Source organism: Ptiloglossa arizonensis, unplaced genomic scaffold (assembly GCF_051014685.1).
Source record: "Ptiloglossa arizonensis isolate GNS036 unplaced genomic scaffold, iyPtiAriz1_principal scaffold0069, whole genome shotgun sequence".
In the NCBI taxonomy this organism is placed as follows: domain Eukaryota; kingdom Metazoa; phylum Arthropoda; class Insecta; order Hymenoptera; family Colletidae; genus Ptiloglossa; species Ptiloglossa arizonensis.
Genome location: NW_027478439.1, coordinates 839,280 through 863,170, shown reverse-complemented (window position 1 = coordinate 863,170; position 23,891 = coordinate 839,280).

Here is a 23,891-nt window from a genome sequence, read left to right as displayed (position 1 = left end):
ATCGAAGAAACAAACGGAGAAACGATGAAAGGAACGGAGAAACGAAGAAAGAAACGGAGAAACGAACAAAGAAACGGAGATACGAAGAAACAAACGGAGAAACGAAGAATGAAACGGAGAAACGAAGAAAGAAACGGAGAAACGAAGAAACAATCGGAGAAACGAAGAAAGAAACGGAGAAACGAAGAAAGAAACGGAGAAACGAAGAAACGATGAAAGAAACGGAGAAACGAAGAAAGAAACGGAGAAACGAAGAAAGAAACGGAGAAACGAAGAAAGAAACTGAGAAACGAAGAAAGAAACGGAGAATCGGAGAAATAAATGGAGAAACGAAGAAAGAAACGGCGAATTGGAGAAATAAACCGAGGGACGGAGAAAGAAACTGAGAAACGAAGAAAGAAACGGAGAAACGAACAAAGAAACGGAGAAACGAACAAAGAAACGCAGAAACGAACAAAGAAACGGAGAAACGAACAAAGAAACGGAGAAACGAACAAAGAGACGGAGAAACGGAGAAATGAATGGAGAAACGAAGAAATAAACGGAGAAGCGAAGAAAGAAACGGAGAAACGAAGAAAGAAACGCAGATGCGAAGAAAGAAACGGAGAAACGAAGAAAGAAACGGAGAAACGAAGAAAGAAACGGAGATACGAAGAAAGGAATGGCGAAACGAAGAAAGAAACGGAGAAACGAAGAAAGAAACGGAGAAACGAAGACAGAAACGGAGAAACGAAGAAATAAACCGAGAAACGGAGAAAGAAACGGAGAAACGAACAAAGAAACGGAGAAACGAGGAAAGAAACGGAGAAACGAAGAAAGAAACGGAGAAACGAAGAAAGAAACCGAGTAGCGATGAAAGAAACGATGAAACGAAGAAAGAAACGGAGAAACGAAGAAAGAAACGGAGAAACGGAGAAATAAATGGAGAAACGAAGAAATAAACGGAGAAACGAACAAAGAAACGGAGAAACGAAGAAAGAAACGGAGAAACGGAGAAATAAATGGAGAAACGAAGAAATAAACCGAGAAACGGAGAAAGAAACGGAGAAACGGAGAAATAAATGGAGAAACGAAGGAAGAAACGGAGAAACGAAGAAATAAACGGGGAATCGAAGAAACAAACGGAGAAACGATGAAAGAAACGGAGAAACGAAGAAAGAAACGGAGAAGCGAACAAAGAAACGGAGATACGAAGAAAGAAACGGAGAAACGAAGAATGAAACGGAGAAACGATGAAAGAAACGGAGAAATAAATGGAGAAACGAAGATATAAACGGAGAAACGAAGAAAGAAACGGAGAAACGAAGAAACGATGAAAGAAACGGAGAAACGCAGAAAGTAACGGAGAAACGAAGAAAGAAACGGAGAAACGAAGAAAGAAACGGAGAAACGAAGAAAGAAACTGAGAAACGAAGAAAGAAACGGAGAATCGGAGAAATAAATGGAGAAACGAAGAAAGAAACGGCGAATCGGAGAAATAAACCGAGGAACGGAGAAAGAAACTGAGAAACGAAGAAAGAAACGGAGAAACGAACAAAGAAACGGAGGAACGAAGAAAGAAACAGAGAAACGAACAAAGAAACGGAGAAACGAACAAAGAAACGGAGAAGTGAAGAAAGAAACGGAGAAACGGAGAAATAAATGGAAAAACGAAGAAATAAACGGAGGAACGAACCAGGAAACGGAGAAACGAAGAAAGAAACGGAGAATCGAAGAAAGAAATGGAGAAAAGAAGAAAGAAACGGAGAAACGAAGAAAGAAACGGAGAAACGAAGAAAGAAACGGAGAAAGAAACGGAGAAACGGAGAAATAAATGGAGAAACGAAGAAATAAACGGAGAAACGAACAAAAAAACGGAGAAACGAAGAAAGAAACGGAGTAACGATGAAAGAAACGAAGAAACGAAGAAAGAAACGGAGAAACGAAGAAAGAAACGGAGAAACGGAGAAATAAACGGAGAAACGAAGATAGAAACGAAGAAACGAAGAAAGAGACAGAGTAACGATGAAAGAAACGAAGAAACGAAGAACGAAACGGAGAATCGGAGAAATAAATGGAGAAACGAAGGAATAAACCGAGAAACGGTGAAACGGAGAAACGATGAAACGAAGGAAGAAACGGAGAAACGAAGAAAGAAAAGGAGAAATGGAGAAAGAAACGAAGAAACGAAGAAAGAAACGGAGAAACTAAGAAATAAACAGAGAAACGAAGAAAGAAACGGAGAAAGGAAGAAAGATACGGAGGAACGAAGAAAGAAACAGAGAAACGAACAAAGAAACGGAGAAACGAACAAAGAAACGGAGAAACGAAGAAAGAAACGGAGAAACGGAGAAATAAATGGAAAAACGAAGAAATAAACGGAGGAACGAACCAGGAAACGGAGAAACGAAGAAAGAAACGGGGAATCGAAGAAAGAAATGGAGAAACGAAGAAAGAAACGGAGAAACGAAAAAAGAAACGGAGATACGAAGAAAGAAACGGAGAAGCGAAGAAAGAAACGGAGAAACGAAGAAAGAAACGGAGATACGAAAAAACAAACGGAGAAACGGAGAAAGAAACGGAGAAACGAAGAAAGAAACGGCGAAACGAAGAAAGAAACGGAGAAACGAAGAAAGAAACGGAGAAACGAAGAAAGAAACGGAGAAACGAAGAAAGAAACTGAGAAACGAAGAAAGAAACGGAGAATCGGAGAAATAAATGGAGAAACGAAGAAAGAAACGGCGAATCGGAGAAATAAACCGAGGGACGGAGAAAGAAACTGAGAAACCAAGAAAGAAACGGAGAAACGAACAAAGAAACGGAGAAACGAACAAAGAAACGCAGAAACGAACAAAGAAACGGAGAAACGAATAAAGAAACGGAGAAACGAACAAAGACACGGAGAACGGAGAAATGAATGGAGAAACGAAGAAATAAACGGAGAAGCGAAGAAAGAAACGGAGAAACGAAGAAAGAAACGCAGATGCGAAGAAAGAAACGGAGAAACGAAGAAAGAAACGGAGAAACGAAGAAAGAAACGGAGATACGAAGAAACAAACGGAGAAACGAAGAAAGAAACGGAGAAACGAAGAAAGAAACGGAGTAACGATGAAAGAAACGAAGAAACGAAGAAAGAAACGGAGAAACGAAGAAAGAATCGGAGAAACGGAGAAATAAATGGAGAAACGAAGAAATAAACGGAGAAACGAACAAGGAAACGGAGAAACGAAGAAAGAAACGGAGAAACGAAGAAATAAACGGGGAATCGAAGAAAGAAACGGAGAAACGATGAAAGAGACGGAGAAACGAAGAAAGTAACGGAGAAACGAAGAAAGAAACGGAGACACGAACAAAGAAACGGAGAAACGAAGAAAGAAACGGAGAAACGGAGAAATAAATGGAAAAACGAAGAAATAAACGGAGGAACGAACCAGGAAACGGAGAAACGAAGAAAGAAACGGAGAATCGAAGAAAGAAATGGAGTACCGAAGAAAGAAACGGAGAAACGAAGAAAGAAACGGAGAAACGAAGAAAGAAACGGAGAAAGAAACGGAGAAACGGAGAAATAAATGGAGAAACGAAGAAATAAACGGAGAATCGAACAAAGAAACGGAGAAACGAAGAAAGAAACGGAGTAACGATGAAAGAAACGAAGAAACGATGAAAGAAACGAAGAAACGAAGAAAGAAACGGAGAAACGAAGAAAGAATCGGAGAGACGGAGAAATAAATGGAGAAACGAAGAAATAAACGGAGAAACGAACAAGGAAACGGAGAAACGAAGAAAGAAACGGAGAAATGGAGAAAGAAACGAAGAAACGAAGAAAGAAACGGAGAAACGAAGAAAGAAACGGAGAAACGGAGAAATAAACGGAGAAACGAAGATAGAAACGAAGAAACGAAGAAAGAAACGGAGAAACGGAGAAATAAATGGAGAAACGAAGAAATAAACGGAGAAACGAACAAGGAAACGGAGAAACGAAGAAAGAAACGGAGAAACCGAGAAATAAATGGAGAAACGAAGAAATAAACGGAGAAACGAATAAAGAAACGGAGAAACGAAGAAAGAAACGGAGAAACGAAGAAAGAAACGGACAAACGAAGAAAGAAACGGAGTAACGATGAAAGAAACGAAGAAACGAAGAAAGAAACGGAGAAACGAAGAAAGAATCGGAGAGACGGAGAAATAAATGGAGAAACGAAGAAATAAACGGAGAAACGAACAAGGAAACGGAGAAACGAAGAAAGAAACGGAGAAATGGAGAAAGAAACGAAGAAACGAAGAAAGAAACGGAGAAACTAAGAAATAAACGGAGAAACGAAGAAAGAAACGGAGAAAGGAAGAAATAAACGGAGAATCGAAGAAGCAAACGGAGAAACGAAGAACGAAACGGAGAAACGAGGAAAGAAACGGAGAAACGGAGAAATAAATGGAGAAACGAAGAAATAAACGGAGAGACGAAGGAAGAAACGGAGAAACGGAGAAATAAATGGAGAAACGAAGAAATAAACGGAGAAACGAAGAAAGAAGCGGAGAAACGAACAAAGAAACGGAGAAACGAACAAAGAAACGGAGAAACGAACAAAGAAACGGAGAAACGAAGAAAGAAACGGAGAAACGCAGAAATAAATGGAGAAACGAAGAAATAAACGGAGAAACGAACAAAGAAACGGAGAAACGAACAAAGAAACGGAGAAACGAAGAATGAAACGGAGAAACGCAGAAATAAATGGGGAAACGAAGAAATAAACGGAGAAACGAAGATATAAAGGGAGAGACGAAGAAAGAAACGGAGAATCGGAGAAATAAATGGAGAAACCAAGAAATAAACCGAGAAACGGAGAAAGAAACGGAGAAACGAACAAAGAAACGGAAAAACGAAAATAGAAACGGAGAAACGAACAAAGAAACGGAGAAACGAACAAAGAAACGGAGAAACGAAGAAATAAACGGGGAATCGAAGAAACAAACGGAGAAACGATGAAAGAAACGGAGAAACGAAGAAAGAAACGGAGAAACGAACAAAGAAACGGAGATACGAAGAAAGAAACGGAGAAACGAAGAATGAAACGGAGAAACAATGAAAGAAACGGAGAAATAAATGGCGAAACGAAGATATAAACGGAGAAACGAAGAAAGAAACGGAGAAACGAAGAAACGATGAAAGAAACGGAGAAACGAAATAAGAAACGGAGAAACGAAGAAAGAAACGGAGAAACGAAGAAAGAAACGGAGAAACGAAGAAATAAACCGAGGGACGGAGAAAGAAACTGAGAAACCAAGAAAGAAACGGAGAAACGAACAAAGAAACGGAGAAACGAACAAAGAAACGCAGAAACGAACAAAGAAACGGAGAAACGAACAAAGAAACGGAGAAACGAACAAAGACACGGAGAAACGGAGAAATGAATGGAGAAACGAAGAAATAAACGGAGAAGCGAAGAAAGAGACGGAGAAACGAAGAAAGAAACGCAGATGCGAAGAAAGAAACGGAGAAACGAAGAAAGAAACGGAGAAACGAAGAATGAAACGGAGAAACGATGAAAGAAACGGAGAAATAAATGGCGAAACGAAGATATAAACGGAGAAACGAAGAAAGAAACGGAGAAACGAAGAAACGATGAAAGAAACGGAGAAACGAAATAAGAAACGGAGAAACGAAGAAAGAAACGGAGAAACGAAGAAAGAAACGGAGAAACGAAGAAATAAACCGAGGGACGGAGAAAGAAACTGAGAAACCAAGAAAGAAACGGAGAAACGAACAAAGAAACTGAGAAACGAACAAAGAAACGCAGAAACGAACAAAGAAACGGAGAAACGAACAAAGAAACGGAGAAACGAACAAAGACACGGAGAAACGGAGAAATGAATGCAGAAACGAAGAAATAAACGGAGAAGCGAAGAAAGAGACGGAGAAACGAAGAAAGAAACGCAGATGCGAAGAAAGAAACGGAGAAACGAAGAAAGAAACGGAGAAACGAAGAAAGAAACGGAGATACGAAGAAACAAACGGAGAAACGATGAAAGAAACGGAGAAATAAATGGCGAAACGAAGATATAAACCGAGAAACGGAGAAAGAAACGGAGAAACGGAGAAATAAATGGAGAAACGAAGGAAGAAACGGAGAAACGAAGATAGGAACGGAGAAATGAAGAAATAAACGGAGAAACGAAGAAAGAAACGGAGAAACGAAGAAATAAACGGGGGATCGAAGAAACAAACGGAGAAACGATGAAAGAAACGGAGAAACGAAGAAAGAAACGGAGAAACGAACAAAGAAACCGAGATACGTAGAAAGAAACGGAGAAACGAAGAATGAAACGGAGAAACGAAGAATGAAACGGAGAAACGATGAAAGAAACGGAGAAATAAATGGCGAAACGAAGATATAAACGGAGAAACGAAGAAAGAAACGGAGAAACGAAGAAACGATGAAAGAAACGGAGAAACGAAGAAAGTAACGGAGAAACGAAGAAAGAAACGGAGAAACGAAGAAAGAAACGGAGAAACGAAGAAAGAAACTGAGAAACGAAGAAAGAAACGGAGAATCGGAGAAATAAATGGAGAAACGAAGAAAGAAACGGCGAATCGGAGAAAAAAACCGAGGAACGGAGAAAGAAACTGAGAAACGAAGAAAGAACTGGAGAAACGAACAAAGAAACGGAGGAACGAAGAAAGAAACAGAGAAACGAACAAAGAAACGGATAAACGAACAAAGAAACGGAGAAACGAAGAAAGAAACGGAGAAACGGAGAAATAAATGGAAAAACGAAGAAATAAACGGAGGAACGAACCAGGAAACGGAGAAACGAAGAAAGAAACGGAGAATCGAAGAAAGAAATGGAGTAACGAAGAAAGAAACGGAGAAACGAAGAAAGAAACGGAGAAACGAAGAAAGAAACGGAGAAAGAAACGGAGAAACGGAGAAATAAATGGAGAAACGAAGAAATAAACGGAGAAACGAACAAAGAAACGGAGAAACGAAGAAAGAAACGGAGTAACGATGAAAGAAACGAAGAAACGAAAAAGAAACGAAGAAACGAAAAAGAAACGGAGAAACGAAGAAAGAAACGGAGAAACGGAGAAATAAACGGAGAAACGAAGAAAGAAACGGAGAAACGAAAAAAGAAACGGAGATACGAAGAAAGAAACGGAGAAGCGAAGAAAGAAACGGAGAAACGAAGAAAGAAACGGAGATACGAAAAAACAAACGGAGAAACGAAGAAAGAAACGGAGAAACGAAGAAAGAAACGGCGAAACGAAGAAAGAAACGGAGAAACGAAGAAAGAAACGGAGAAACGAAGAAAGAAACGGAGAAACGAAGAAAGAAACTGAGAAACGAAGAAAGAAACGGAGAATCGGAGAAATAAATGGAGAAACGAAGAAAGAAACGGAGAAACGAAGAAAGAAACGGAGAAAGAAACGGAGAAACGGAGAAATAAATGGAGAAACGAAGAAATAAACGGAGAAACGAACAAAGAAACGGAGAAACGGAGAAATAAACGGAGAAACGAAGAAAGAAACGGAGAAACGAAAAAAGAAACGGAGATACGAAGAAAGAAACGGAGAAGCGAAGAAAGAAACGGAGAAACGAAGAAAGAAACGGAGATACGAAAAAACAAACGGAGAAACGAAGAAAGAAACGGAGAAACGAAGAAAGAAACGGCGAAACGAAGAAAGAAACGGAGAAACGAAGAAAGAAACGGAGAAACGAAGAAAGAAACGGAGAAACGAAGAAAGAAACTGAGAAACGAAGAAAGAAACGGAGAATCGGAGAAATAAATGGAGAAACGAAGAAAGAAACGGCGAATCGGAGAAATAAACCGAGGGACGGAGAAAGAAACTGAGAAACCAAGAAAGAAACGGAGAAACGAACAAAGAAACGGAGAAACGAACAAAGAAACGCAGAAACGAACAAAGAAACGGAGAAACGAATAAAGAAACGGAGAAACGAACAAAGACACGGAGAACGGAGAAATGAATGGAGAAACGAAGAAATAAACGGAGAAGCGAAGAAAGAAACGGAGAAACGAAGAAAGAAACGCAGATGCGAAGAAAGAAACGGAGAAACGAAGAAAGAAACGGAGAAACGAAGAAAGAAACGGAGATACGAAGAAACAAACGGAGAAACGAAGAAAGAAACGGAGAAACGAAGAAAGAAACGGAGTAACGATGAAAGAAACGAAGAAACGAAGAAAGAAACGGAGAAACGAAGAAAGAATCGGAGAAACGGAGAAATAAATGGAGAAACGAAGAAATAAACGGAGAAACGAACAAGGAAACGGAGAAACGAAGAAAGAAACGGAGAAACGAAGAAATAAACGGGGAATCGAAGAAAGAAACGGAGAAACGATGAAAGAGACGGAGAAACGAAGAAAGTAACGGAGAAACGAAGAAAGAAACGGAGACACGAACAAAGAAACGGAGAAACGAAGAAAGAAACGGAGAAACGGAGAAATAAATGGAAAAACGAAGAAATAAACGGAGGAACGAACCAGGAAACGGAGAAACGAAGAAAGAAACGGAGAATCGAAGAAAGAAATGGAGTACCGAAGAAAGAAACGGAGAAACGAAGAAAGAAACGGAGAAACGAAGAAAGAAACGGAGAAAGAGACGGAGAAACGGAGAAATAAATGGAGAAACGAAGAAATAAACGGAGAATCGAACAAAGAAACGGAGAAACGAAGAAAGAAACGGAGTAACGATGAAAGAAACGAAGAAACGAAGAAAGAAACGGAGAAACGAAGAAAGAAACGGAGAAACGGAGAAATAAACGGAGAAACGAAGATAGAAACGAAGAAACGAAGAAAGAAACGGAGAAACGGAGAAATAAATGGAGAAACGAAGAAATAAACGGAGAAACGAACAAGGAAACGGAGAAACGAAGAAAGAAACGGAGAAACCGAGAAATAAATGGAGAAACGAAGAAATAAACGGAGAAACGAATAAAGAAACGGAGAAACGAAGAAAGAAACGGAGAAACGAAGAAAGAAACGGACAAACGAAGAAAGAAACGGAGTAACGATGAAAGAAACGAAGAAACGAAGAAAGAAACGGAGAAACGAAGAAAGAATCGGAGAGACGGAGAAATAAATGGAGAAACGAAGAAATAAACGGAGAAACGAACAAGGAAACGGAGAAACGAAGAAAGAAACGGAGAAATGGAGAAAGAAACGAAGAAACGAAGAAAGAAACGGAGAAACTAAGAAATAAACGGAGAAACGAAGAAAGAAACGGAGAAAGGAAGAAATAAACGGAGAATCGAAGAAGCAAACGGAGAAACGAAGAACGAAACGGAGAAACGAGGAAAGAAACGGAGAAACGGAGAAATAAATGGAGAAACGAAGAAATAAACGGAGAGACGAAGGAAGAAACGGAGAAACGGAGAAATAAATGGAGAAACGAAGAAATAAACGGAGAAACGAAGAAAGAAGCGGAGAAACGAACAAAGAAACGGAGAAACGAACAAAGAAACGGAGAAACGAACAAAGAAACGGAGAAACGAAGAAAGAAACGGAGAAACGCAGAAATAAATGGAGAAACGAAGAAATAAACGGAGAAACGAACAAAGAAACGGAGAAACGAACAAAGAAACGGAGAAACGAAGAATGAAACGGAGAAACGCAGAAATAAATGGGGAAACGAAGAAATAAACGGAGAAACGAAGATATAAAGGGAGAGACGAAGAAAGAAACGGAGAATCGGAGAAATAAATGGAGAAACCAAGAAATAAACCGAGAAACGGAGAAAGAAACGGAGAAACGAACAAAGAAACGGAAAAACGAAAATAGAAACGGAGAAACGAACAAAGAAACGGAGAAACGAACAAAGAAACGGAGAAACGAAGAAATAAACGGGGAATCGAAGAAACAAACGGAGAAACGATGAAAGAAACGGAGAAACGAAGAAAGAAACGGAGAAACGAACAAAGAAACGGAGATACGAAGAAAGAAACGGAGAAACGAAGAATGAAACGGAGAAACAATGAAAGAAACGGAGAAATAAATGGCGAAACGAAGATATAAACGGAGAAACGAAGAAAGAAACGGAGAAACGAAGAAACGATGAAAGAAACGGAGAAACGAAATAAGAAACGGAGAAACGAAGAAAGAAACGGAGAAACGAAGAAAGAAACGGAGAAACGAAGAAATAAACCGAGGGACGGAGAAAGAAACTGAGAAACCAAGAAAGAAACGGAGAAACGAACAAAGAAACGGAGAAACGAACAAAGAAACGCAGAAACGAACAAAGAAACGGAGAAACGAACAAAGAAACGGAGAAACGAACAAAGACACGGAGAAACGGAGAAATGAATGGAGAAACGAAGAAATAAACGGAGAAGCGAAGAAAGAGACGGAGAAACGAAGAAAGAAACGCAGATGCGAAGAAAGAAACGGAGAAACGAAGAAAGAAACGGAGAAACGAAGAATGAAACGGAGAAACGATGAAAGAAACGGAGAAATAAATGGCGAAACGAAGATATAAACGGAGAAACGAAGAAAGAAACGGAGAAACGAAGAAACGATGAAAGAAACGGAGAAACGAAATAAGAAACGGAGAAACGAAGAAAGAAACGGAGAAACGAAGAAAGAAACGGAGAAACGAAGAAATAAACCGAGGGACGGAGAAAGAAACTGAGAAACCAAGAAAGAAACGGAGAAACGAACAAAGAAACGGAGAAACGAACAAAGAAACGCAGAAACGAACAAAGAAACGGAGAAACGAACAAAGAAACGGAGAAACGAACAAAGACACGGAGAAACGGAGAAATGAATGCAGAAACGAAGAAATAAACGGAGAAGCGAAGAAAGAGACGGAGAAACGAAGAAAGAAACGCAGATGCGAAGAAAGAAACGGAGAAACGAAGAAAGAAACGGAGAAACGAAGAAAGAAACGGAGATACGAAGAAACAAACGGAGAAACGAAGAAAGAAACGGAGAAACGAAGAAAGAAATGGCGAAACGAAGAAAGAAACGGAGAAACGAACAAAGAAACGGAGATACGAAGAAAGAAACGGAGAAACGAAGAATGAAACGGAGAAACGATGAAAGAAACGGAGAAATAAATGGCGAAACGAAGATATAAACCGAGAAACGGAGAAAGAAACGGAGAAACGGAGAAATAAATGGAGAAACGAAGGAAGAAACGGAGAAACGAAGATAGGAACGGAGAAATGAAGAAATAAACGGAGAAACGAAGAAAGAAACGGAGAAACGAAGAAATAAACGGGGGATCGAAGAAACAAACGGAGAAACGATGAAAGAAACGGAGAAACGAAGAAAGAAACGGAGAAACGAACAAAGAAACCGAGATACGTAGAAAGAAACGGAGAAACGAAGAATGAAACGGAGAAACGAAGAATGAAACGGAGAAACGATGAAAGAAACGGAGAAATAAATGGCGAAACGAAGATATAAACGGAGAAACGAAGAAAGAAACGGAGAAACGAAGAAACGATGAAAGAAACGGAGAAACGAAGAAAGTAACGGAGAAACGAAGAAAGAAACGGAGAAACGAAGAAAGAAACGGAGAAACGAAGAAAGAAACTGAGAAACGAAGAAAGAAACGGAGAATCGGAGAAATAAATGGAGAAACGAAGAAAGAAACGGCGAATCGGAGAAAAAAACCGAGGAACGGAGAAAGAAACTGAGAAACGAAGAAAGAACTGGAGAAACGAACAAAGAAACGGAGGAACGAAGAAAGAAACAGAGAAACGAACAAAGAAACGGATAAACGAACAAAGAAACGGAGAAACGAAGAAAGAAACGGAGAAACGGAGAAATAAATGGAAAAACGAAGAAATAAACGGAGGAACGAACCAGGAAACGGAGAAACGAAGAAAGAAACGGAGAATCGAAGAAAGAAATGGAGTAACGAAGAAAGAAACGGAGAAACGAAGAAAGAAACGGAGAAACGAAGAAAGAAACGGAGAAAGAAACGGAGAAACGGAGAAATAAATGGAGAAACGAAGAAATAAACGGAGAAACGAACAAAGAAACGGAGAAACGAAGAAAGAAACGGAGTAACGATGAAAGAAACGAAGAAACGAAAAAGAAACGAAGAAACGAAAAAGAAACGGAGAAACGAAGAAAGAAACGGAGAAACGGAGAAATAAACGGAGAAACGAAGATAGAAACGAAGAAACGAAGAAAGAGATGGAGTAACGATGAAAGAAACTAAGAAACGAAGAAAGAAACGGAGATACGAAGAAAGAAACACAGAGTCGGAGGAATAAATGGAGAAACGAAGAAATAAACCGAGAATCGGAGAAAGAAACGGAGTAACGAAGATAGAAACGAAGAAACGAAGAAAGAAACGGAGTAACGATGAAAGAAACGAAGAAACGAAGAACGAAACGGAGAATCGGAGAAATAAATGGAGAAACGAAGGAACAAACCGAGAAACGGAGAAACGGAGAAACGATGAAACGAAGGAAGAAACGGAGAAACGAAGAAAGAAACGGAGAAATGGAGAAAGAAACGAAGAAACGAAGAACGAAACGGAGAATCGGAGAAATAAATGGAGAAACGAAGGAACAAACCGAGAAACGGAGAAACGGAGAAACGATGAAACGAAGGAAGAAACGGAGAAACGAAGAAAGAAACGGAGAAATGGAGAAAGAAACGAAGAAACGAAGAAAGAAACGGAGAAACTAAGAAATAAACGGAGAAACGAAGAAAGAAACGGAGAAAGGAAGAAATAAGCGGAGAATCGAAGAAGCAAACGGAGAAACGAAGAACGAAACCGAGAAACGAGGAAAGAAACGGAGAAACGGAGAAATAAATGGAGAAACGAAGAAATAAACGGAGAGACGAAGGCAGAAACGGAGAAACGGAGAAATAAATGGAGAAACGAAGAAATAAACGGAGAAACGAATGAAGAAACGGAGAAATGAAGAAATATACGGAGAATCGAAGAAGCAAACGGAGAAACGAAGAAAGAAACGGAGAAATGGAGAAATAAATGGAGAAACGAAGAAATAAACCGAGAAACGGAGAAAGAAACGGAGAAACGGAGAAATAAATAGAGAAACGAAGATATAAACGGAGAGACGAAGAAAGAAACGGAGAATCGGAGAAATAAATGGAGAAAGGAAGAAATAAACGGAGAAACGAAGAAAGAAACGGAGAAACGAACAAAGAAACGGAGAAACGAACAAAGAAACGGAGAAACGAAGAAAGAAACGGAGAAACGCAGAAATAAATGGAGAAACGAAGAAATAAACGGAGAAACGAACAAAGAAACGGAGAAACGAACAAAGAAACGGAGAAACGAAGAATGAAACCGAGAAACGCAGAAATAAATGGAGAAACGAAGAAATAAACGGAGAAACGAATGAAGAAACGGAGAAATGAAGAAATAGACGGAGAATCGAAGAAGCAAACGGAGAAACGAAGAAAGAAACGGAGAAATGGAGAAATAAATGGAGAAACGAAGAAATAAACCGAGAAACGGAGAAAGAAACGGAGAAACGGAGAAATAAATGGAGAAACGAAGATATAAACGGAGAGACGAAGAAAGAAACGGAGAATCGGAGAAATAAATGGAGAAACCAAGAAATAAACCCAGAAACGGAGAAAGAAACGGAGAAACGAACAAAGAAACGGAAAAACGAAGAAAGAAACGGAGAAACGAACAAAGAAACGGAGAAACGAACAAAGAAACGGAGAAACGAACAAAGAAACGGAGAAACGAACAAAGAAACGGAGAAACGGAGAAATAAATGGAGAAAGGAAGAAATAAACGGAGAAACGAAGAAAGAAACGGAGAAACGTAGAAAGAAACGGAGAAACGGAGAAACAAATGGAGAAACGAAGAAATAGACCGAGAAACGGAGAAAGAAACGGAGAAACGGAGAAATAAATGGAGAAACGAAGATATAAACGGAAAGACGAAGAAAGAAACGGAGAAACGAAGAAAGAAACGGAGAAACGCAGAAATAAATGGAGAAACGAAGAAATAAACGGAGAAACGAATGAAGAAACGGAGAAATGAAGAAATAGACGGAGAATCGTAGAAGCAAACGGAGAAACGAAGAAAGAAACGGAGAAATGGAGAAATAAATGGAGAAACGAAGAAATAAACCGAGAAACGGAGAAAGAAACGGAGAAACGGAGAAATAAATGGAGAAACGAAGATATAAACGGAGAGACGAAGAAAGAAACGGAGAATCGGAGAAATAAATGGAGAAACCAAGAAATAAACCCAGAAACGGAGAAAGAAACGGAGAAACGAACAAAGAAACGGAAAAACGAAGAAAGAAACGGAGAAACGCACAAAGAAACGGAGAAACGAACAAAGAAACGGAGAAACGAACAATGAAACGGAGAAACGAACAAAGAAACGGAGAAACGGAGAAATAAATGGAGAAAGGAAGAAATAAACGGAGAAACGAAGAAAGAAACGGAGAAACGTAGAAAGAAACGGAGAAACGGAGAAACAAATGGAGAAACGAAGAAATAGACAGAGAAACGGAGAAAGAAACGGAGAAACGGAGAAATAAATGGAGAAACGAAGATATAAACGGAAAGACGAAGAAAGAAACGGAGAAACGAAGAAAGAAACGGAGAAACGCAGAAATAAATGGAGAAACGAAGAAATAAACGGAGAAACGAATGAAGAAACGGAGAAATGAAGAAATAGACGGAGAATCGTAGAAGCAAACGGAGAAACGAAGAAAGAAACGGAGAAATGGAGAAATAAATGGAGAAACGAAGAAATAAACCGAGAAACGGAGAAAGAAACGGAGACACGGAGAAATAAATGGAGAAACGAAGATATAAACGGAGAGACGAAGAAAGAAACGGAGAATCGGAGAAATAAATGGAGAAACCAAGAAATAAACCCAGAAACGGAGAAAGAAACGGAGAAACGAACAAAGAAACGGAAAAACGAAGAAAGAAACGGAGAAACGCACAAAGAAACGGAGAAACGAACAAAGAAACGGAGAAACGAACAATGAAACGGAGAAACGAACAAAGAAACGGAGAAACGGAGAAATAAATGGAGAAAGGAAGAAATAAACGGAGAAACGAAGAAAGAAACGGAGAAACGTAGAAAGAAACGGAGAAACGGAGAAACAAATGGAGAAACGAAGAAATAAACCGAGAAACGGAGAAAGAAACGGAGAAACGGAGAAATAAATGGAGAAACGAAGATATAAACGGAGAGACGAAGAAAGAAACGGAGAAACGAAGAAAGAAACGGAGCAACGAAGAAAGGAACGCAGTAACGATGAAAGAAACGAAGAAACGAAGAAAGAAACGGAGAATCGGAGAAATAAATGGAGAAACGAAGGAATAAACCGAGAAATGGAGAAACGGAGAAACGATGAAACGAAGGAAGAATCGGAGAAACGAAGATAGGAACGGAGAGACGATGAAATAAACGGAGTAACGAAGAAAGAAACGGAGAAACGAAGAAATAAACGGGGAATCGAAGAAACAAGAGGAGAAACGAAGAAAGAAACGGAGAAACGAACAAAGAAACGGAGAAACGAACAATGAAACGGAGAAACGAACAAAGAAACGGAGAAACGGAGAAATAAATGGAGAAAGGAAGAAATAAACGGAGAAACGAAGAAAGAAACGGAGAAACGTAGAAAGAAACGGAGAAACGGAGAAACAAATGGAGAAACGAAGAAATAAACCGAGAAACGGAGAAAGAAACGGAGAAACGGAGAAATAAATGGAGAAACGAAGATATAAACGGAGAGACGAAGAAAGAAACGGAGAAACGAAGAAAGAAACGGAGCAACGAAGAAAGGAACGCAGTAACGATGAAAGAAACGAAGAAACGAAGAAAGAAACGGAGAATCGGAGAAATAAATGGAGAAACGAAGGAATAAACCGAGAAATGGAGAAACGGAGAAACGATGAAACGAAGGAAGAATCGGAGAAACGAAGATAGGAACGGAGAGACGATGAAATAAACGGAGTAACGAAGAAAGAAACGGAGAAACGAAGAAATAAACGGGGAATCGAAGAAACAAGAGGAGAAACGAAGAAAGAAACGGCGAATCGGAGAAATAAACCGAGGAACGGAGAAAGAAACGGAGAAACGAACAAATAAAAGGAGAAACGAAGAAAGAAACGGAGAAATAAATGAAGAAACGAAGATATAAACGGAGAAACGAAGAAAGAAACGGAGAAACGAAGAAAGAAACGGAGAAACGAAGAAAGAAACGGAGAAACGAAGAAAGAAAGGGAGAAACGAAGAAAGAAACGGAGAAACGGAGAAATAAATGGAGAAACGAAGAAATAAACGGAGAAACGAAGAAGTAAACGGAGAAACGAACAAGGAAACGGAGAAACGAAGAAAGCAACGGAGAAACGAAGAAAGAAACGGAGAAATGAAGAAAGAAACGGAGAAACGAAGAAAGAAACGGAGATACGAAGAAAGAAACGCAGAAACGAACAAAGAAACGGAGAAACGAAAAAATAAACGGAGAAACGAAGAAATAGTCCGAGAAACGGAGAAAGAAACGCAGAAGCGAACAAAGAAACAGAGAAACGAAGAAAGAAACGGAGAAACGAAGAAAGAAACGGAGAAACGATCAAAGAAACGGAGAAACCAAGAACGAAACGGAGAAACGAAGAAAGAAACGGAGAAACGAACAATGAAACGCAGAAACGAAGAATGAAACGGAGAAACGAAGAATGAAACGGAGAAACGAAGAAAGAAACGGAGAAACGAAGAAAGAAACGCAGTAACGATGAAAGAAACGAAGAAACGAAGAAAGAAACGGACAATCGGAGAAATAAATGGAGAAACGAAGGAATAAACCGAGAAATGGAGAAACGGAGAAACGATGAAACGAAGGAAGAAACGGAGAAACGAAGATAGGAACGGAGAGACGAAGAAATAAACGGAGAAACGAGGAAAGAAACGGAGAAACGAAGAAAGAAACGGAGAAACGGAGAAAGAAACGGAGAAACGAAGAAAGAAACGGAGAAACGAAGAAAGAAACGAAGAAACGAAGAATGCAACGGAGAATCGGAGACATAAATGGAGAAACGAAGGAATAAACCGAGAAATGGAGAGAGAAACGGAGAAACGAAGAAAGAAACGGAGAAACGAACAAAGAAACGGCGAAACGAAGAAAGAAACGGAGAAACGAAGAAATAAACGGAGAAACGGAGGAACGAAGAAATAAACGGAGAAACGAAGAAAGAAACGGAGAAGCGAACAGAGAAACGGAGATGCGGAGAAAGAAACGGAGAAACGGAGAAATAAATGGAGAAACGAAGAAAGAAACGGAGAAACGAAGAAAGAAACGGAGAAAGAAACGGAGAAACGGAGAAATAAATGGAGAAACGAAGAAATAAACGGAGAAACGAACAAAGAAACGGAGAAACGAAGAAACAAACGGAGTAACGATGAAAGAAACGAAGAAACGAAGAAAGAAACGGAGAAACGAAGAAAGAAACGGAGAAACGGAGAAATAAACGGAGAAACGAAGATAGAAACGAAGAAACGAAGAAAGAGATGGAGTAACGATGAAAGAAACGAAGAAACGAAGAAAGAAACGGAGATACGAAGAAAGAAACACAGAGTCGGAGGAATAAATGGAGAAACGAAGAAATAAACCGAGAATCGGAGAAAGAAACGGAGTAACGAAGATAGAAACGAAGAAACGAAGAAAGAACCGGAGTAACGATGAAAGAAACGAAGAAACGAAGAACGAAACGGAGAATCGGAGAAATAAATGGAGAAACGAAGGAACAAACCGAGAAACGGAGAAACGGAGAAACGATGAAACGAAGGAAGAAACGGAGAAACGAAGAAAGAAACGGAGAAATGGAGAAAGAAACGAAGAAACGAAGAAAGAAACGGAGAATCTAAGTAATAAACGGAGAAACGAAGAAAGAAACGGAGAAAGTAAGAAATAAACGGAGAATCGAAGAAGCAAACGGAGAAACGAAGAACGAAACCGAGAAACGAGGAAAGAAACGGAGAAACGGAGAAATAAATGGAGAAACGAACAAATAAACGGAGAGACGAAGGAAGAAACGGAGAAACGGAGAAATAAATGGAGAAACGAAGAAATAAACGGAGAAACGAAGAAAGAAACGGAGAAACGAAGAAAGAAACGGAGAAACGAACAAAGAAACGGAGAAACGAACAAAGAAACGGAGAAACGAAGAAAGAAACGGAGAAACGCAGAAATAAATGGAGAAACGAAGAAATAAACGGAGAAACGAACAAAGAAACGGAGAAACGAACAAAGAAACGGAGAAACGAAGAATGAAACGGAGAAACGCAGAAATAAATGGAGAAACGAAGAAATAAACGGAGAAACGAATGAAGAAACGGAGAAATGAAGAAATAGACGGAGAATCGAAGAAGCAAACGGAGAAACGAAGAAAGAAACGGAGAAATGGAGAAATAAATGGAGAAACGAAGAAATAAACCGAGAAACGGAGAAATAAATGGAGAAACGAAGATATAAACGGAGAGACGAAGAAAGAAACGGAGAATCGGAGAAATAAATGGAGAAACCAAGAAATAAACCGAGAAACGGAGAAAGAAACGGAGAAACGAACAAAGAAACGGAAAAACGAAGAAAGAAACGTAGAAACGAACAAAGAAACGGAGAAACGAACAAAGAAACGGAGAAACGAACAAAGAAACGGAGAAACGAACAAAGAAACGGAGAAACGGAGAAATAAATGGAGAAAGGAAGAAATAAACGGAGAAACGAAGAAAGAAACGGAGAAACGTAGAAAGAAACGGAGAAACGGAGAAACAAATGGAGAAACGAAGAAATAAACCGAGAAACGGAGAAAGAAACGGAGAAACGGAGAAATAAATGAAGAAACGAAGAAAGAAACGGCGAATCGGAGAAATAAACCGAGGGACGGAGAAAGAAGCTGAGAAACCAAGAAAGAAACGGAGAAACGAACAAAGAAACGGAGAAACGAACAAAGAAACGCAGAAACGAACAAAGAAACGGAGAAACGAACAAAGAAACGGAGCAACGAACAAAGACACGGAGAAACGGAGAAATGAATGGAGAAACGAAGAAATAAACGGAGAAGCGAAGAAAGAAACGGAGAAACGAAGAAATAAACGGGGAATCGAAGAAACAAACGGAGAAACGATGAAAGAAACGGAGAAACGAAGAAAGAAACGGAGAAACGAACAAAGAAACGGAGATACGAAGAAAGAAACGGAGAAACGAAGAATGAAACGGAGAAACGATGAAAGAAACGGAGAAATAAATGGCGAAACGAAGATATAAACGGAGAAACGAAGAAAGAAACGGAGAAACGAAGAAAGAAACTGAGAAACGGAGAAACGAAGAAAGAAACGGAGAAACGAAGAAAGACACGGAGATACGAAGAAACAAACGGAGAAACGAAGAAAGAAACGGAGAAACGAAGAAAGAAATGGCGAAACGAAGAAAGAAACGGAGAAACGAACAAAGAAACGGATATACGAAGAAAGAAACGGAGAAACGAAGAATGAAACGGAGAAACGATGAAAGAAACGGAGAAATAAATGGCGAAACGAAGAAATAAACCGAGAAACGGAGAAAGAAACGGAGAAACGGAGAAATAAATGGAGAAACGAAGGAAGAAACGGAGAAACGAAGATAGGAACGGAGAAATGAAGAAATAAACGGAGAAACGAAGAAAGAAACGGAGAAACGAAGAAATAAACGGGGAATCGAAGAAACAATTGGAGAAACGATGAAAGAAACGGAGAAACGAAGAAAGAAACGGAGAAACGAACAAAGAAACCGAGATACGAAGAAAGAAACGGAGAAACGAAGAATGAAACGGAGAAACCGAGAAATAAATGGAGATACGAAGAAATAAACGGAGATACGAATAAAGAAACGGAGAAACGAAGAAAGAAACGGAGAAACGCAGAAAGAAACGGAGAAACGAAGAAAGAAACTGAGAAACGAAGAAAGAAACGGAAAATCGGAGAAATAAATGGAGAAACGAAGAAAGAAACGGCGAATCGGAGAAAAAAACCGAGGAACGGAGAAAGAAACTGAGAAACGAAGAAAGAAACGGAGAAACGAACAAAGAAACGGAGGAACGAAGAAAGAAACAGAGAAACGAACAAAGAAACGGAGAAACGAACAAAGAAACGGAGAAACGAAGAAAGAAACGGAGAAACGGAGAAATAAATGGAAAAACGAAGAAATAAACGGAGGAACGAACCAGGAAACGGAGAAACGAAGAAAGAAACGGAGAATCGAAGAAAGAAATGGAGTAACGAAGAAAGAAACGGAGAAACGAAGAAAGAAACGGAGAAACGAAGAAAGAAACGGAGAAAGAAACGGAGAAACGGGGAAATAAATGGAGAAACGAAGAAATAAACGGAGAAACGAACAAAGAAACGGAGAAACGAAGAAAGAAACGGAGTAACGATGAAAGAAACGAAGAAACGAAGAAAGAAACGGAGAAAGGAAGAAAGAAACGGAGAAACGGAGAAATAAACGGAGAAACGAAGATAGAAACGAAGAAACGAAGAAAGAGACGGAGTAACGATGAAAGAAACGAAGAAACGAAGAAAGAAACGGAGACACGAAGAAAGAAACGGACAAACGAAGAAAGAAACGGAGTAACGATGAAAGAAACGAAGAAACGAAGAAAGAAACGGAGAAACGAAGAAAGAATCGGAGAAACGGAGAAATAAATGGAGAAACGAAGAAATAAACGGAGAAACGAACAAGGAAACGGAGAAACGAAGAAAGAAACGGAGAAACCGAGAAAGAAATGGAGAAACGAAGAAATAAACGGAGATACGAATAAAGAAACGGAGAAACGAAGAAAGAAACGGAGAAACGAAGAAAGAAACGGAGTAGCGATGAAAGAAACGAAGAAACGAAGAAAGAAATGGAGAATCGGAGAAATAAATGGAGAAACGAAGGAATAAACAGACAAACGGAGAAACGGAGGAACAATGAAACGAACGAAGAAACGGAGAAACGAAGAAAGAAACGGAGAAACGAAGAAAGAAACGGAGATACGAAGAAAGAAACACAGAGTCGGAGGAATAAATGCAGAACCGAAGAAATAAACCGAGAATCGGAGAAAGAAACGGAGTAACAAAGATAGAAACGTAGAAACGAAGAAAGAAACGGAGTAACGATGAAAGAAACGAAGAACGAAACGGAGAATCGGAGAAATAAATGGAGAAACGAAGGAATAAACCGAGAAACGGAGAAACGGAGAAACGATGAAACGAAGGAAGAAACGGAGAAACGAAGAAAGAAACGGAGAAATGGAGAAAGAAACGAAGAAACGAAGAAAGAAACGGAGAAACTAAGAAATAAACGGAGAAACGAAGAAAGAAACGGAGAAAGGAAGAAATAAACGGAGAATCGAAGAAGCAAACGGAGAAACGAAGAACGAAACGGAGAAACGAGGAAAGAAACGGAGAAACGGAGAAATAAATGGAGAAATGAAGAAATAAACGGAGAAACGAAGAAAGAAACGGAGAAACGAAGAAAGAAACTGAGAAACGAAGAAATAAACGGATTAACCAAGAAAGAAGTGGAGAAACGAAGAATGAAACGGAGAAACGAAGAAATAAATGGAAAAACGAAGAAATAAACGGAGGAACGAACCAGGAAACGAAGAAACGAAGAAAGAAACGGAGTAACGATGAAAGAAACGAAGAAACGAAGAAAGAAACGGAGAAACAAAGAAAGAAACGGTGAAACGAAAAAGAAACGGAGAAACGAAGAAGGAAACGGAGAAATAAATGGAGAAACGAAGATATAAACGGAGAAACGAAGAAAGAAACAGAGAAACGAACAATGAAACGCAGAAACGAAGAATGAAACGGAGAAACGAAGAAATAAACGGAGAAATGAAGAAAGAAACGGAGAAACAAAGAAAAACGGAGAAACGAAAGAGAAACGGAGAAACGAAGAAAGAAACGGAGAAACGAAGAAAGAAACGGAGAAACCAAGAAAGAAACGGAGAAACGAAGAAAGAAACGCAGAAACGAAGAAAGAAACGGAGAAACGAAGAAAGAAACGGAGAAATGAAGAAAGAAACGGAGAATCGAAGAAAGAAACGGAGAAACGGAGAAATAAACTGAGAAACGGAGAAAGAAACGGAGAAACGAACAAAGAAGAGGAGAAACGAAGAAAGAAACGGAGAAACGAACAAAGAAACGGAGAAACGAACAAAGAAACGGAGAAACGAAGAAAGAAACGGAGAAACCGAGAAATAAATGGAAAAACGAAGAAATAAACGGAAGAAAGAAACGGAGAAACGAAGAAACGATAAAAGAAACGGAGTAACGATGAAAGAAACGAAGAAACGAAGAAAGAAACGGAGAAACGAGGAAAGAAACGGACAAACGAAGAAAGAAACGGAGTAACGATGAAACGAACGAAGAAACGGAGAAACGAAGAAAGAAACGGAGAAACGAAGAAAGAAACGGAGATACGAAGAAAGAAACACAGACTCGGAGAAATAAATGGAGAAACGAAGAAATAAACCGAGAATCGGAGAAAGAAACGGAGTAACGAAGATAGAAACGAAGAAACGAAGAAAGAAACGGAGAAACGAGCAAAGAAACGGAGAAGCGAAGAAAGAAACGGAGAAACGGAGAAATAAATGGAGAAACGAAGAAATAAACGGAGAAACGAATGAAGAAACGGAGAAATGAAGAAATAGACGGAGAATCGAAGAAGCAAACGGAGAAACGAAGAAAGAAACGGAGAAATGGAGAAATAAATGGAGAACCGAAGAAATAAACCAAGAAACGGAGAAAGAAACGGAGAAACGGAGAAATAAATGGAGAAACGAAGAAATAAACGGTAAGACGAAGAAAGAAACGGAGAAACGAAGAAAGAAACGGAGAAACGAAGAAAGAAACGCAGTAACGATGAAAGAAACGAAGAAACGAAGAAAGAAACGGAGACTCGGAGAAATAAATAGAGAAACGAAGGAATAAACCGAGAAACGGAGAAACGGAGAAACGATGAAACGAAGGAAGAAACGGTGAAACGAAGATAGGAACGGAGAAATGAAGAAATAAACGGAGAAACGAAGAAAGAAACTGAGAAACGAAGAAAGAAACGGAGAATCGGAGAAATAAATGGAGAAACGAAGAAAGAAACGGTGAATCGGAGAAATAAATGGAGATACGAAGAAAGAAACGGAGAAACAAAGAATGAAACGGAGAAACGATGAAAGAAACGGAGAAATAAATGGCGAAACGAAGATATAAACGGAGAAACGAAGAAAGAAACGGAGAAACGAAGAAACGATGAAAGAAACGGAGAAACGAAGAAAGTAACGGAGAAACGAAGAAAGAAACGGAGAAACGAAGAAAGAAACGGAGAAACGAAGAAAGAAACTGAGAAACGAAGAAAGAAACTGAGAAACGAAGAAAGAAACGGAGAAACGATGAAAGAAACGGAGAAATAAATGGCGAAACGAAGATATAAACGGAGAAACGAAGAAAGAAACGGAGAAACGAAGAAACGATGAAAGAAACGGAGAAACGAAGAAAGTAACGGAGAAACGAAGAAAGAAACGGAGAAACGAAGAAAGAAACGGAGAAACGAAGAAAGAAACTGAGAAACGAAGAAAGAAACGGAGAATCGGAGAAATAAATGGAGAAACGAAGAAAGAAACGGTGAATCGGAGAAATAAATGGAGAAAGGAAGAAATAAACGGAGAAACGAAGAAAGAAACGGAGAAACGAAGAAAGAAACGGAGAAACGAAGAAACGATGAAAGAAACGGAGAAACGAAGAAAGTAACGGAGAAACGAAGAAAGAAACGGAGAAACGAAGAAAGAAACGGAGAAACGAAGAAAGAAACTGAGAAACGAAGAAAGAAACGGAGAATCGGAGAAATAAATGGAGAAACGAAGAAAGAAACGGCGAATCGGAGAAATAAACCGAGGAACGGAGAAAGAAACTGAGA